Genomic DNA, 16,992 nt, shown 5'->3' with positions numbered 1-16,992 from the left:
AAATGAAAACAATGCTGAGATTCCACTTCACTCCAGAAAGAATAGCTGCTATCATGAAATCAACCAATAATAAGTGCTGGAGGGGCTGTGGGGAAAGAGGAACCCTGCTCCACTGCTGGTGGGAGTGTAGACTGGTGCAACCACTGTGGAAATCAGTATGGAGATACCTCAAAGAACTAGGTCCGGAAGTCCCATTTGACCCCGCTATTCCACTGCTGGGGATCTTCCCCAAAGAATTAAAAGAATCATACCACAGTGATATATGTGCACCCATGTTTATAGCGGCACAGTTTGTAATAGCTAAAACTTGGAAACAGCCCAAATGCCCATCAACTGGAGACTGGATAAAGAAAATGTGGTTTTTTTATAAAATGGAGTACTACTCAGCCATAAAAAATGAGAAATTAGAGACATTTGTAGCTAAGTGGATGCACGTTGAGGTGATACTCTTAAGTGAAATAAATAGGACACAGATGTGTAAATACCAAATAGTTTCTCTGGTGGGAGAAACTGAAAGTGTAAATAAGGACTAAATGTATAATAGGTCATGTGAAATAGGAAGAAAAGGGGCAAAGGGGAAGGAGATGGGAGGGCTAGGGGAAAGGATAGAAGGGAATGGGATTAATATGAGAAAATGGAAAAATAGGAACAAAATGTTTGTAAATAGGGAGGACTGGAGGGGTTGAAGGGAGGGCTGGGCAAGGGTGAAAAATAAGAACCAAGAGAGACTATGTAAGGGTGCAAATTTCCAATGATGAATGTCATTATATTGTATACCTAAAATGTACCAATGATTAGAATGAATAATCGATAATGCAAAATGGGAAGAAAAGGTCCAAAGGGGTAGGGGGAGTGGGAGGGGCAGGGGAAAGGAAAGAAGGGAAAGGAAAAATGATGAGAAATGGGAAAAATGGAAATAAAGTCTTTGTAAATAGGGAAGGGTGGAGGGGGTGAAGGGAGGGCTAGGAATGGGGAAAAAATAAGGACCAAGATGCATTATGTAAAGGTACAATTCCCAATGAGAAATGTAATTGTGTTGTATACCTACAATGTACCAAGAAAAGAATTTAATACAAAAAAAAGCCACCAGATAAGAGTTCTCATTTTCTTGTCACCAATCCTACATTTCGTGCCTCTGTCCCTATTTTTTCTTCCTCTATTTTACTTCCTTTATTTTACTATTTCACTAGAGAAGTTGTCCTTCCTCCTGGCTAAGTTCTATCTCTTCCTCTATGCTTTGAATCTCACTCTCACCATTTCAGGATCTAGATATTACCATTTTCTCTTTATTTGTCCTGTATTTTCAAACTCTACATTGAATTATCTCCTTATCATCAGAATTTAAGTATTTTATTTTTCTCTTACTTTGAAGAAAATAAAAAATAAACAAAATATCCCCTTTGACTTTTCATTCCCTTACTGTATCTGTACTACCCCATTCACAGCCAATTTTATCAAAATAATTGTTTTTCTTTTCTTTTATCTATTTTTTCCTATTCTTTGCTCTTATTCTCACCTTCCCCCTCTCCTATCTGATCTCCACTCTCTCTGCAAAGATTACTAATGAATTCAGTGTTACTGAATGCACTGTGTGGATTCAGTGTAATGTGACTATAGACACCTTAAATCATAAATGCTATGACTATCCCAGAGAAACACTAGTCAGTTTTCCATGCATAATTCCCCAGCAAACTATAAATAGATAAAGTCATCAGAGTGGTATGTGGAACTTTACAACTGGACCCTGATCCTAGGAATGTGCCGGACTTTTTGATATCAGCTTAAAATAAACCAGATACATTCTGGCTTGTATAAAGTCACATTTGTCATAACCAATGTACACAACCCCCTTCTAACCAAATCGCAGGAATTCACTTGTCTTTGGTTCCACTGATGACCGCACTTCTGTCAGTAAGCTCCCACAACAAACTGCATTGTGTTCAACCTTAGATCTTTCTACCTCTCATTTTTCAGTTTCATGCCACATGATTCTCAGACACTGGAACCAGGATGCTTTAGAATAATTGGTAAGTCAGCCAGGAGACCAAGGAAATGGGTAAGAGAAAGAAAGCATCCACAGTCGGCCATCTAATTCTAAGTGGTGAGGGATGGTCCTTACGCTAAATGATTGAAGCCTGATGCACAAGTTCAGGGATGCCCTGAAATCACTTCTGGGTTTAGGTAGCTCTGTGCCAAATGGAACATCATTGTAGGGAAGAGTGACATTTTGCTGCTACAGTTGGATGGCCATTGTTGTGAGAAATTTGACTGGCCATCATGCCCAGCCAGCTGCAGAGAAGAAGACTTAAAAAGTATCTCTCTATTTCTTTCTTAGCCTCTAACTTAGCTGAAAAAGTGGAAAAAGAAGGTGCTAAGTTAAAACCCTAGCTTGCCATTTTGTGTGATTGGGAGTAAGAATTGAAGAACAACAGGTGTAAGTTATTATCTTGCAATCAGAATAGTATGCAAAGAATTGGAATCCTTGGGAAGAGAGGAGTGAGGAAGAACCTGAAGTTGAAATGATAGAGGATAGGGGCCCTATGAGGCTTGCTTTTTCATTGGACCATTAATGTAATGCAATACAGAACCAGGGCACATGCAGATGCAATAGGACAGCTTCCCATTCAAGAAACTTTGACTATTCAGGATTGTACTGCTGCCAAATCCCTAGATATTGCCAGAACAACTACCCCAAGAAAATCTGACTGCCTGGATGATCAGACTCCAGGACATGGGTATGGATGGGCATTTCTCTGGTAGGAAATGAAGCTGAGAAAATGAGTAATATTACTAATCACCTGGCACTTAGGTAATGCCTACATAATGCCAATCAGATCTGATGAAAGTCATTCCCAAGTTCCAAGATTGTATCACCATGGGCATGCAAGAGAAATGGCCGAATGGAGGGATCTGCCAGGACAAGTATCCCATGAAAAAACATTGAGGAAGTCCAGAGTATTCTGTCAGAATTAAGCATGCAACAAGGACTTAATTAAGCAGTGTTATGGCTAGAATGAAAACCAAACTCTTATAGAACTTTCCTTGAGAATCATACAGCCCTTTTCCTTCTAAGTCCAATTGTCAGACAGGATATTTATGGTGTGGGTAAGGTTATTGCTGACCTATGAGAGACTAAACATGGCTGGGACTGACTAGGACTTGTCACAAACCCTGAAAAGGATGAAAAATAAGAAATAAAAGAAATGGGCTGGTTGGAATAACACAAAAGCAGATATGGGATGATTTGCTTTGTTCCAGAACACCCAGAGAAAAGTCAAACAATGTAATGCAATCATGGTGGCCTTTTGGAAGGAACTTAAGTCCAAACAGCAGTACCAACCTTTCCTAGCTATAGAGTGAGGTGACAAATTTCCATGTCCCAGCACTGCCAGTTACTTGGGATAGATTCCCCCCACTCCTTTGATTAGTGATGGGGCTAAGGTGGCCCCAGAATGATGGCCATAGGGGTGACCAGAGGTTTCACTTGGAACTTGCTAGTCTTCCAAGAATAGAAGACCACTGCTTAATATTCTGTACTAATTTCTTCTGTCCTTGAAAACATTCTAGGGATGAAAATTATATTAATAAAGACATTATAAACCCCTGTTGAGGGGAATTTCAAGTTAAATTTTTGGTAGTAAAGGCAGTATTTAAGTATAAAAATGGGACCCTGTTAGCCTTCAGCTTCTAGAAGGATATTATATACATATATGTGTGTGGGTGAGTGCATTATCCTTTTCTTACTTTGAGTTTAAACCCACCAGAAATTGAATTATTAAATTTTATGAATGGTTTGAAGTCCTGCTGTAACATTATCATTTCCAATACTATTTGGGGACTTTAACACCCCATTTTCAGTAATGGGTTTGTCATCATGACAGAAAACCAACAAACAAACATCAGAGTTAAATTGCATCTTAGACCAAATGGACCTAACAAACATCCGCAGAACATTCCACCCAACATCTGTACGATTTTCTCATCAGCATATGGAATACTCTCCAGTACAGGTCATATGATTGGCCACAAAACAAGTCTCAACAATTCTTTAAAAATTAAAGTCATATTGACTATATTTTCTGAACACAATCCAAGGAAATTAGAATCAATAACAAGAAAGAGTTTAGAAACTATACAAATACATGGAAATTTAACAGTTTACTCACAAACAACCAATAGGTCAAGGAAGAAAATTTTAAAAGTTCATGAAACAAATGAAAATGGAAGCACAACACATTCAAACCTATGCAATTTTGCAAAAGCAACAATAAAGGGTAAGCTTATAGCAATTGATGATTACATAAAAATGCAGAAAGTTATAAAATAAACAACCTTTTATTACATCTCAAAGAATGAAGGAAACAAGAGCAAATTCAACACAAAATCAGTGGAGGGAAAGACATATAAAAATCAGGACAGAAATTAGTGAAATAGAGATTAAAGAACTACACAAAAAAGCAACCAAATGATGATCTGGTTCTTCAAAATGATTTTTAAAATGACACCCCGGTAGATTAAGAAAAAAAAAGAGAGTAACTCAAATAAATAAAATTTGACATTAAAAGGAGACACTACAGCTGACACCGCAGAAAGACAAAAGATTATAAAAGGAAATGCTATTCACCTATAAAAAGAAGTGAAATACAACATGAATTGTCTTTGAAAATATTATGTTCAGTGAAAGAATCCAGTCACAAAGGACCACATATTATATGATATGATCTATGTGAAACTTCTGGACTATGCAAATCTATAGGGATAAAAAGTGGATTACCACTTAATAGATGGGGGTTGGTATTTAAGAAACCTGGCTAGGGGTAAGCATTTTATTTTGGAATAATGAAAAGTTCTAAACTTAATTGTGATGGTACATGCACAATTCTGTGAATACACTAAAAGTCATTGAACTGTAACTTTTAAATGAATAATATGTATGGGAGGTAAAATATAACTCAATAAAGCTATTCTTTTTTCTTTTTTTTTTGGTATCGAGGATCAAACTCGGGACCTTGCACTTGTGAGGCAGACAGCGGAACCACTGAGCTAAATCCTGGGCCCAATGAAGCTATTCTTAAAACATTCTCACAAGTAATCAGTCAAACTGAGACTGTAGGAAACTAAACAATCCTTCAATAAATAAATGGTAAGTTAAAAAGTAGAAGAGAGAGAGATAGGAGGAAGAAATCTATATTCAAGCACTAGCTGGGTATCCTTTAGTCCAGTTCAATTCTGAAGCTCTCTACCTGAAGTTAGCATCAGGTCTCACAAGTTGAGTACTCATTCTCACCAGACCATCCTCACTTCACACACCAGTAACAAATCCAGACTTCTACAACTTCCAACAGGCCAGACTCCGGTTACGGGTCCAGACGTCTCTTTAGTTTTGGGGGTTTTTTTTAACTTATGGGAGTGTTTTATTTTTTTAATTAATTTCATTGGTACATTTTAGGCATACAATACAATGACATTCATTATTGGAAATCTGCACCTTTACATAATCTCTCCTGGTTCTTATTTTTCCCCCTTCCCCTGCCCCCCTTCACCCCTCCATCCCTCCTTATTTACAAAGACTTTTTTTCCATTTTTCCATTTTCTCATATTAATTCCATTCCCTTCTTTCCTTTCCCCTACCCCTCCCACTTCCCCTTCCCCTTTGCCCCTTTTCTTCCTATTTCACATTATCTAGTATACCTTTTAGTCCTTATTTACACTTTCAGTTTCTCACACCAGAGAAACTATTTGGTATTTACACATGTGTGTCCTGTTTATTTTATTTAAGAGTATCACCTCAATGTGCATCCATTTAGTTATAAATGTCTCTAGATTCTCATTCTTTATGGCTAAGTAGTACTCCATTTTATTTTTAAAAACTACATTTTCTTTATCCAGTCTCCAGTTGATGGGCAATTGGGCTGTTTCCAAGTTTTAGCTATCACAAACTGTGCTGCTATGAACATGGGTGCCTTTGTTCAACTTGTTCACAGAACTCAGGAAAGATACTTAGAGATTATTATAAGGGATATTTTAAAGTATACAAATAAACATCCAGATGAAGTATTACATATGGTGAGGTCTGGAAGGTTTCTGAGGAACTTTCATCCCTGTGGAGTTGGGGTGCCCCACCCTCTTGTCACATGGGTAAGTTCTTATTAACCTTTCTATAAACCTCCCCATCTTCAGCTGTCTAGAAGCTTCTCAACTTCTTGAACTTCTCTGGAATTTTTATTATATAAGCATGATTGAAGCATAGACAAGTGTATAGAAATGTGATTGGACAAAAAAGTTGTGATCTAATGCTAATAGACTGGATGGAGAAAAACAGAAAGTCCTATCTGTTATTCTTGGTCTTTTTGTGCTGCATTCCTTCTTCCCCAGGTATGGAAGAACACCTTCTGAAATAACAGTTTTTGATGTACAATCAGAGAATTTCTTCATGGTTATTTCCAAGAGAGAATTGTGGAAAAGATTATTTTATGACCCACCTTAGGGAAGAGAAATTCTAGTTCATGTGCCCTGCTTTATAAAAAAAAAAGGTGGGGGAGTAAGTGAAAGGAGGCAGAAAATAGAAAGACTGCTTTCTGAGGCTTGCTTCTGAGGCTAACGTGTTGCTATCACTTGGATACAGGTTGAGTGTATTCCAAACAGAGAGCTTCCACCAGGGAGATGCTTGGTGGAGCCATGGGAATAGAGCTATAGCAGGGAGCCCATATATATATAGCTACCAGCAATCTGTGATAACCGGGAAAGCTGCATCCAGCATGCAAAATCAACCTCAGAGGGTAACCATTTGGCCTGCAACCAGTAAACCATAGAACCAAAGATGCCCAAGGCTTTGAGGCCCCACCCCTTGCTGCAGTGAGCACAAGAGCCAAACTTGGAGCTTTAGGACTTAATGTCTGGCTGCTGGGTTTTGATCTAACTTTGGGCTGATTACTCATTTCTACTTGTCTATTTCTCCCTTTTGGAATGAGAGTGTGCATGCCTCACCATTACATATTGGAAGTGGATATCTTGTTTTGATCTGAAGGGCTCATAGTTGGGAGGAGTTTGCCTCTGATGAGACTAGACCTTAGACTTTTGAATTAATGCTGGAATGAGTTTTGGATGATTAAGAATGAAGTAATTGTATTTGCTTTATATTCTATTAGCAGATCTGCCAAATAATACCGGAAATTAATCTGTAAAAATTTTGCCAGAGGCAAACTGGTCATTTAAAAGGAATTTTGTACTTTTGCTTTGGCCACAATTAGATGATGATGATAAGTAGATTGATTGATACAAACATAAACGATATATACAGATTTTGTGTGTGTATAGCAAAAGTGATCAAAGTATGGATATTTAAATTCATTCATGTTTATCTGTGATTTCTAATTTTTCCTGTAAAATACATTATTTATATAGTCATTTTAATAAAATATATATAGATATGTCCAGGTTATTGGGTGAATAGTCATTGTTTATAGGAGAACCCCACTGTAAGTAAATGCCAGACTAATATTTGGAGGAAAAAAAATACTCTGAACTAATAAAATGACAAATGCCAACAAATTTTACATAAACCAGAAACATTATTTTACTGAACATTTTCCTACCTTTTAAAAATTTTTTGGTACTGGCAATCAAACTCAGGGCCTCACACTCACCAGGTAGGCGCCGTGCACCTGAGCTACATTCATGACCCTCTCCTACGTTCTCATTTGCACTAATGACTCAAAAAGAAAATAAACATCATCCTATCTCATAAGGAATGATTTAAATTACCAAATAATACTTTTCTTAATATCATGTTAAATGCTAATAATGTTTTATTGATTTCCAAATATGAATCAAGTATTTTATATTTCATTTTTTTGTTTAAGTCTCTCATTAATGCTGCAAGGTACATATTATGAACTTAAATTCAAAATGGATTAAGTCTGCTGAAACAAAGATTAAAGTTATTTTTAGAACCACAAGATATAAGGAGAATATCTTATCTAAGAATAATGATAATGGAAGAGTTTGATCCCTAAACATAGCTGTTCTTGCATTCATGCTTTCTCTATGAGCAACAACAATAATTCTAGGTTGAATTTCCAACATAGAAAAGGCAGCCATTAACATGACTGGCTGAAATAGAGTTTCAGATATAGAAGTAACAGTGATATACATAGTGATATCTAGTGCTTTGTGATAGAAAACAGGTTTCCTCATCACACACCGGTTGTGCAGTGAATTTTTGATTATTGATCCCATAAACCTAGGCTCATTCCTGGTCTCCATGCAACATAGTTATTCTGTTAACTACCCAATTTCCTATCTTTTAATTTAATTTTTTAAGTATATTTTATGTAGTTAAATATGTAGATCTTAACTGTACACGTCAATGAGTTTTGAAAAATGTATACACTCTGTTACCAACATTACAATCAAGATGTAATACATTATCATTATGCCAAAGAGTTCTCTCATTCCTCTTTTCAGTAAATCCACATTTCCTCTACCCCAGGAAATCATTATTCTTTTCATCACTAGAATTTACTTCTGCAATTTCTAGAATGTCATACAAGTGGAATCTTAAACTATGTCTTCTTTTGTGTCTGCTTGTTTTATTGACAATAATGTTTTTGAGACTCAAATATGTTTGTTGCTTGTTGAGTACTTCCTTCATATGGATGAATTAGTATTCTATTTTACGGAAGTACAGTGTATTCATCTGTTTGCATGTGAATGGGCATTTGTATTGTTTGTATTTTGCAGCTACAAGTTGAATGTTTTTTATCCAGAATCCTTAGAGCCAGAAGCGTTTTGGATTTTGATTTTTTAAAAAATATTTGCAAATACATAATGAAATATGTTAGGAATGGAACCCAAATAAAAACATAAAATTAATTTATATTTCAGATACACCTTATGCACATAACCTAAAGGAAATTTTGTACACTTTAAGTGTGCCTGAATTTGACAGCAATTGGAAATTTACACTTGTGGGATCATGGGTGTTCAAAAAATTTCAAACTTTGAAGCTGCTATCGTTTGGACCTGGCTCATGTGTTAGATGCTTGGTCTTCAATCTGTCCCACTGTAGAAACTTTAAGAGTTGGGGCCCAGAGGGGAAAGCCTTAGCTCGTTGGATGCATGCCCTTGAATAGCATTGCAGGACCCTACCCATAGTCTCTTTCTCTTTATCTTCTGAACCCAGACATGATGTGAAGAGCTTTTCATCCCATGTGCTTGCATGATGTGTGCCTAAACAGAGGTCCCAAAGCAATGGGCCCAACCAATCATGGACTGGAATATCCAAAACTATGAGCCAAAATAACTATTTTTATAATGTGATTATCTCAGTTATTTGTTACAATAATGGAAAGGTGACTACTGCAGAAACATTTCAGAGTTTGAATTTTTGAATTATGAAAACTCTATATTATAAATAAAGCTGCTTTAAACATTGTGGAGAAGCCTTTGTATAAGTGTACATTTTCATTTCTCTTTGGGTAAATACATGAGAGTGGTAATGGTGAGTCATGGGGAAAAAGTATGCTTAACCTTTTTCTTACTCATATTAGTACACATTTGTAGTATATAATGATTACATTCACTGCAGGAAATTGGTACATGTACATAAAGCTTTTCAATTCTTTATTTTTTCCCTTCCATCCACACCCCTTTTATTTTTCCAGCATGAGATTAATTTATTGTATAAGACCTTATAAAGTTAACTATCATATATACAGATTAAAAACCAGACTAATAGGCCAAAAATTATAGTATAAAATATATAAGACAACAGTGCTAAGTCAAGGTAGACTTTCAGATACATTGTACATGCTGGATTACAATAATTTCTTTTTTCTCTTTCTTTTTTTCCTATTATCTGCCTTTTATTTCAAACTATACACAGTGTATACAATTTTTCATATAAGAGAAACCATGTGATATTTAAGTTTCTGTGTTTGAGTTCCTTCACTTAACATTATAGTTTCAAGGTGCATCCATTTTCCTACAAATAACTAAAGATTAACCTTCTTTATGGCAGAGTAGTACTCCATTGCATATAAATATATTTTCTTTTTTTTCCCTTAAATTATTTTATTGGTACATTTTAGGTACACAATACGTTTACATTTATCATTGGGTGCTTGTACTGCTACATTATGTATCTTGGTTTACATTTTTTTCCCCATTACCTGTGCGCCCTTCACCCCCTCCACCCTTCCCTATTTACATAGACTTCATTTCCATTTTTCTTACTTTTCTGATAATTTTTCCTTTCCCTTCTTTCCTCTCCCTGTCCCCTCCCACCTCCAATACCCCTTTGGACCTTTTCCTATTTCAAATTATCAATTATTCCTTTTAATCATTTTAATCCTTATTTACATTTTAAGTTTCTCACACTGGAGAAACTATTCGGTATTTACACATGTGTGTTCTATTTATTTCACTTAAGAGTATGGCCTCAATATGCATCCATTTAGCTATAAATGTCTCTAGTTTTTCATTCTTTATGGCTGAATAGTACTCCATTTTATAAAAATATATCCTTAATATTCTATACATCACTATTCAAAAGTCATAAGTTCTGGGAACTATCTATGCGGGTATGAATAATTGCTTGTATGATGTCACTGGGTTAAATTGAGAAAGGTCCTTTTATACTAAACATAGTTACTAGCCTTTCAACATGCTATAGGCAGACCACACACAAAGCAGTTTCTCACTGGACCTCATTCAGGAGGTATACAGACTAATGGATGAATAAATTTAACTGACATCTGCTTGAATGCCACTAAGGGTCTGTGGAAAATTTATTTGCTTTCTTATGCCTCCTCCCTTGTTCAGATCTTTCTATTTGGTTGCACTCCTTCCTTTGCCTGAAAGTTCCCACAACACCTTCCATATTCAGAGGCCAAAGCAATCAGTACCTCAAACCTGAAATAGATGAAGATAAGTTAGTTTCCACTGAGGAAAGGTTCCAGTGGCTACCAGGGGATCATTCATGATGGGAGTGACAGTTGTATAAAATTTAAAGTCAAATTATAAATTGTGGGAAAATCTTGGATTTTATAGTCAATTGGACCTCCCAGGGGTTCAAACAGGTGGAGACCACTTTCCAAAAGATAGATGAGAACATCTGTGTTCAACCAAAGCATTTAATGGAGCACCTCCCAGCTTTAGATCTCCTCTTGCTCATATTGGGGGTGTGTATATGCTGTTAAGCGAAACTGTGTTCCAATTTTCTTTACCATCATTTAACCCCCACAGCAGGCACACCCAACAGCATGGTTTAATAATTTCCTAAGTGTCTCTCAAGTCAATCAAATTGACAAACAAGTTTAACCATCACAATGATTATCCAAGATTTTTATATAAATCTAGTGAAAGAGATTTCAACTTCTTCATTAATAAGCTTTTCCAAAACATAAGATACTTGGGTGAAGTAGAAATCTTTTCTTACTTTCAATGTATATCTCTTCCTTCCTGAAGTTTTCCAATACTTAATAGCAGTAGGATCTTCCCAATAACTTTTATTTGTTGAGGATTAAATTGTCCAGCATCCTAAAAAAATAAAAGAGTGTCTAATACTGCTGTCTATCTAGACATAGCCATGGGATACACAGAAGAAATTTTTCAGAGGAAGGGATCACATGATGTGTTTGCAGCTAGAATTAGTTTGTAGGCATCCTGAGTGCTAGATCACAGGCTTGCCAAGGCCACAGTTCTCTGATCTTTGTGTTTCCTTTAGTGGGTTTTCAGGTTACTATGAATTGTATTACCTGGTATGTTAACTATAAAAATGGATACTTCTTTAAATCAGGTCATTTCACAGTGAACTGTTATCCTTAATTGTCATCATGCCTTGAACAAAGACTATAACCAATTGGGCTTTAATACTGTTGAACTATCTTTATTGCCTGAACTTTGAATTATTTGATTTTGATCAGTTTGCTTCATGGCAACTCCTGTTAAGTAGTATGCTTCAGTTTCCTAGTATTATCCTTTGTCCATCATAATAATCTCCCTTATATGTGCTATCTCCTCAAGAATGCCTACTTGCTCATGTACATTCATCCTTTGTACATTAGCTGGTCTCATTGCAGTTAGAATAACAAAAACATGAAGAAAGCATAAAGAATCATTCAGCTAATTTTACACTGTGAATTGTAAATTCCATAAGAAGACCAAACAAGCCCCATTATGATGGCGACAGAAAGTGGCGTCAGTGCTGAAAGGTTTGAAATTGAGAGGTTGACAAAAGGGAGAAATTGTTAAATTAAATTTGATCTAAAGCTGTCTCTGTCTGTAATAGAGTACAACCTGACTTTAATTTGTAAACAAACTGACACCTAACTTGAGAATACAGTAGTTCTCCCTCACCTGTAGTTTCTCCTTCCACAGTTTCAGTTAACTGCAGTCAACCGTATTCAACTGTGGTCTGAACATATTGAATGGAAAATTCCAGGAACAAAAATTTCATAATTTAAAAAAAACTTGTATTACAGTATATTGTTATAACTGTTTTTATTGTTAATTATTATTGTAAATCTCTTACTGTACCTAGTTTATAAATTAAACTTTATTACAGATATTTTTATAAAGGAAAAAACATAGTATATGCCATGGCCTGCATGGCTGAAGGGTCCACGGGGTGAGAAATGATGGTGAGCGATCAAGAGAGACAGACAAAGAGATATAATAAGGTACAGGTGGGGCCAGGTGGGGCTCTAACTCCTGATGGGACGAAAAGACCACCAAGCAAATGGCCGCATGCTTGTTTATAGTGGTAGAGATAGAGGAAGTGCAGGGGGAGGTAAAAGGGGCTCGGCTGGAACCGGAGCCAGGAGAGTAGCTAAGGTCTGCAGGACTTCCTGCTGTTTGTTTCTTTCTCTGGCAAATGGGCGGGGAGGAAGGCAGTCCTCTTCTCAGCCTGGCCTTGCTCTGCCACGCCCTCTTGTCACCTGTTCTCCTCCCTCGGGGCCCTGCCTCATCTGCGGGAGGAAGTGAACACGATGTGAGTTCCTCCTTCCATATGGGGCCCTGCCTCATCCTTGGGAGTTGGTGACTTAGGCCGGGCCATAGTGATCTACAGCACAGTGCTTCCAGCAGTAATATAGAGTCTGGTACTACCTGTGGTTTCAAACATACACTAGAGGTCTTGGAATGTATCCCCATAGATAAGGGGGATATTATTGCAGTAACTATAATCTTATAAAAGTAACCAAGGCTTCATCAGTACTAGAAACTGAGCTTCAGCCAAACTATGATAAACCAACTGCCAACATTATACTAAATAGACAAAAAATGAAAGCTTTTACTCAAAAATCAGGAACAAAATAAGGATGTCCACTGTCACCACTCTTATTCAATATAGTTCTGGAAACATCAGCCAGAACAAGTAGACAAGAGAAAAAATAAAAGGAATAAGGATAGGAAAGGAAGAAGTTAAATTAGCATTATTTACAATGAAATGATACTCTATGTAGAAGACCCCAAAAACTCCACCAAAAGACTTCTAGATTTAATAACCAAATTTAGTAGTATAGTTGGATACAAAGTTAACATTCAAAAATCAGTAGCATTCCTATATACAGATAATAAACTCACTGAGAAAGAAATAGCATACAAAAAATGCAATACTTAGGAATCAATCTAACAAAGGAAGTAAAAGATCTTTACATTGAAAACTACAGTACTTTGAAAAAAGATCGAAGAGGATATCAGAAAATGGAAAGACATCTCTTGTTCTTGGGTAGGAAGAACCTATATAGTGAAAATGACCATACTTCCAAAACTGTTATACAGATTTAATACAATCCCAATCAAAATAACAATAGCATGTCTCACAGAACTAGGGAAAACTATTCTAAAATTCATTTGGAACTAGATGAGACCTAGAATAGCAAAGGCAATTCACATCACAATCCCTGAAGCATCACAATCCCCTTACTTGAAATTATACTACAGAGCTACTGTGATAAAAACCGCATGGTACTGGCAAAAAAAATAGACCCAAGGATCAATGTAGAGGATGCAGAAACAATTCCACACATACTTATCTTTGACAAGGGAGCCAAACACCTTCACTGGAAGAAAGATAACCTCTTTAATAAATGGTGGTAGAATAACTGGATTTCCACATGCTGAATATTAAAACTAGGCCTATATCTTTCACCATACACTAAAATAAAATCAGAATGGATCAAAAATCTAAATATTAAAACAGAAACGTTAAATCTACTGGAAGATAAAATAGGTAGAACTCTTGAAGACATTGGTGTAGGCAAAGACTTTATGAACAAAACTCTGATCACACAGAAAATATCATAAAGAATCAACAACTGGGATCACATCTTATTAAAAGGCTTTTGCACAGCAAAAGAAACCAACAGAGTGAAGAGACAATCCACCATGTGGGAAGAAAATTTTCCAGCTGTTCCTCAGGCAAAGGACTAATATCTAGAATATATAAAGAACTCAAAAAAATCAGACACCCCCAATTTAAAGACCCAATCCAAAAATGGGCATCTGAAATGAATAGACACTTCTCATATGAGGAAGTAGAAATGGCAAATAAATGTATGAAAAAATGTTTCATATATAAATATATGAAAAATGTTGAACATTTCTCATTTAAGAAATGTAAATTAAAACAAGGCTGAGATTCCATCTCACTCCAGAAAAAATGGCTATTATCAAGAAAACAACCAATAACAAATGCTGGAGGGGCTGGAGGGAGAAAGGAACCCTTCTCCACTGCTGGTGGGAGTGCAGACTGGTGCAACCACTGTGGAAATCAGTGTGGAGATTTCTCTATAAACTAAAACTAGAGGTTCCATTCAAACCAGCTATTCTCCTTCTTGGTATCTTCTCGAAAGAATTAAAAGCATCATACCACAGCAATATATGCACCCCCATGTTTATAGCGGCACAGTTTGTAATAGCTAAATCTTGGAAACAGCCCAAATGCCCATCAACTGATAAATGGATAAAGATGTAGTTTTTCTTATACAATGGAGTACTACTCTGCCATAGAGAAGAATAAACTTGAGACGTTTCTAACTAAATGGATGCACCTTGAGACCATACTTTTAAGTGAAATAAATTGGACACACATGTTCAAATATTGCATGGTTTCTCTGGTGTGAGAAACAGAAAGTGTAAATAAGGACACAAATGTACAATAGATATTGGGAAATGGGAAGAAGACGTCCAAATGAGACAGTGAACAATGGAGATGAGAAGGGGAAAGGAAAAAGGGACAAAAAAAAGAATAGAAGGAAAAATGGAAATAAAGCTTTGGTAAATGAAGAGGGAAAGAGAGGTTGAGGGGAGGGGAGGAGAGGGGAATGGGGAAAAAAGAAGAAGCAAGATATATCATGTAAAGGTACAAATTCTCTATATTGTATGTTGTCATTATGTACATCTAAAATGTACCAATAAAATAAAAAGAGAAAAAACGGTACAATATTCAAAAAAGAGTAAACAATAGACAATAAAAAATAACTACTGAGACATATCTATATAACATATACACCAAGCTGTAACCAATCATGTTCTTTTTGTACATTACTTCCATGTTCTGTCTATAAATACTTTCTGCCCACATAGCTGTGTGAAACTCTCTGAACCTCTCATGTTTTTGAGGGTTGCCTGATTCATGACATGCTCTTTGCTTAAATAAACTCTCTTAAGTTTAACTTATCTAAAGTTTTTCTTTTTTCTTTTAAGTTTTTAAGAACTATTTTTGTGAATAAAAATTCAAAATTAAATAGTTTCAACCATTTTCAATAACTTATGAGTAGCATTTGAAAGCATTAAAACTCCACTAAAATGCCGATAAAACCAAGATGTAGGTTTTAGCCAAAGATGATAATGTCCACATGTCATTTAATAAAGCGGTCCATGCAAGAAATAGTGGTAATATGGTCTAAAGTGGGAGTTATTAAATTACAGCCCACAAGCCAAATCCTGCTTGCTCTCTGCTTTTGTAAATTAACTTTTACTGAAAAACCTCCACATGCAATAATTTATGCATTGTCTGTGGTTGTGACTGCTTTTGCTCTATGAGGGTAGAATTGAGTAGCTATAAAGACTGCATGTGTCTCACAAAGCTTAGAATATTTTCTACCTGACCTGTACAGAAAAAAAAATTGTTAACCTCTGGCTGGATTGTTAGAAGTTCAGGTAGGGACAAATGGATAAGCAGATTATATTTTGCAAGCAGAACAGGAGCAAGCATGGTGTGTTTGAGGAATAGAAGAACAGTAGTGTAGCTGGAATATAAAAGGACCCAGATATTATTGTTTCTATTTTATTATCTAGTACATTTGTACCTAACTTTTTATTCATTAATTAATTCATTTTACAAATGTTCTTTAAGTTCATATAGTGTCTTGCAAGACACTATAAAAGCTGCTACAAGCAGACACACACAGAGGAAACCAACAAGTAAGCAACTACAACACTTAGTTATTAACAGTAAGTGCTAAATAAAATTAGAGGTTAAAAGGGGACAGTTGATGCAAAGAGAAAATAAATTTTGTTCCACCACCCATTCAGTATTTGTCTGACACCTCATATCACCTTCCTCAAATTGTAATTGTTCATAACTTCTCTCCTTTGATCTCTTAACTACAATAACACCATAACAGTTAATATTCATTGACACCGTGTGCCAACATGGCTAGGTGCTTTACACACATCATCTCATTTAATCATCGCAGTCCTCCAAGATAAATAGCATTAGTGTGCCAATTTGTGGAATAAGAAATTTAGGGTCAGAGAAATGAAGTCCTTTGCCCAAAGTTCCATTTGTGCTCCATAAAAGTAGCACTCAGGGCAACTACCTTTTTTGCCTCCTTTGCTCTGACTTGCTGCTGATGCCTTATGTTGAAATCATCATTGCTGAATGGTATCATCTACCAAAGGAACTACTACCATGTTACTATGAACCAATATCTAGGCCAAAGTCTTATGTCTAGAGCACCAGTGTTAAAAGTCCAACATATT

At 36.1% G+C, this 16,992-nt stretch overlaps 1 long non-coding RNA gene across 1 annotated transcript in view; it reads left to right on the top strand.

Annotated features, from left to right (window-relative positions):
- The window catches only part of LOC147820539 (uncharacterized), an 87,774-nt gene extending 79,900 nt beyond the window's left edge, over positions 1-7,874 (top strand). Inside the window, exon 4 of the long non-coding RNA XR_015448428.1 lies at positions 4,994-7,874. This is a non-coding gene — a long non-coding RNA (uncharacterized LOC147820539). The remainder of the gene's footprint in view (positions 1-4,993) is intronic.
- The last annotated feature ends 9,118 nt before the right edge of the window (positions 7,875-16,992 follow it).

Source organism: Heterocephalus glaber, unplaced genomic scaffold (genome assembly GCF_053883595.1).
Source record: "Heterocephalus glaber isolate CG9 unplaced genomic scaffold, H.glaber_assembly_v1.0 deba00001863, whole genome shotgun sequence".
NCBI classification, from domain to species: Eukaryota; Metazoa; Chordata; class Mammalia; order Rodentia; family Bathyergidae; genus Heterocephalus; species Heterocephalus glaber.
The sequence above is the reverse complement of the archived record's forward strand: the minus strand, read 5'-3'. Positions and strand labels throughout refer to the sequence as shown.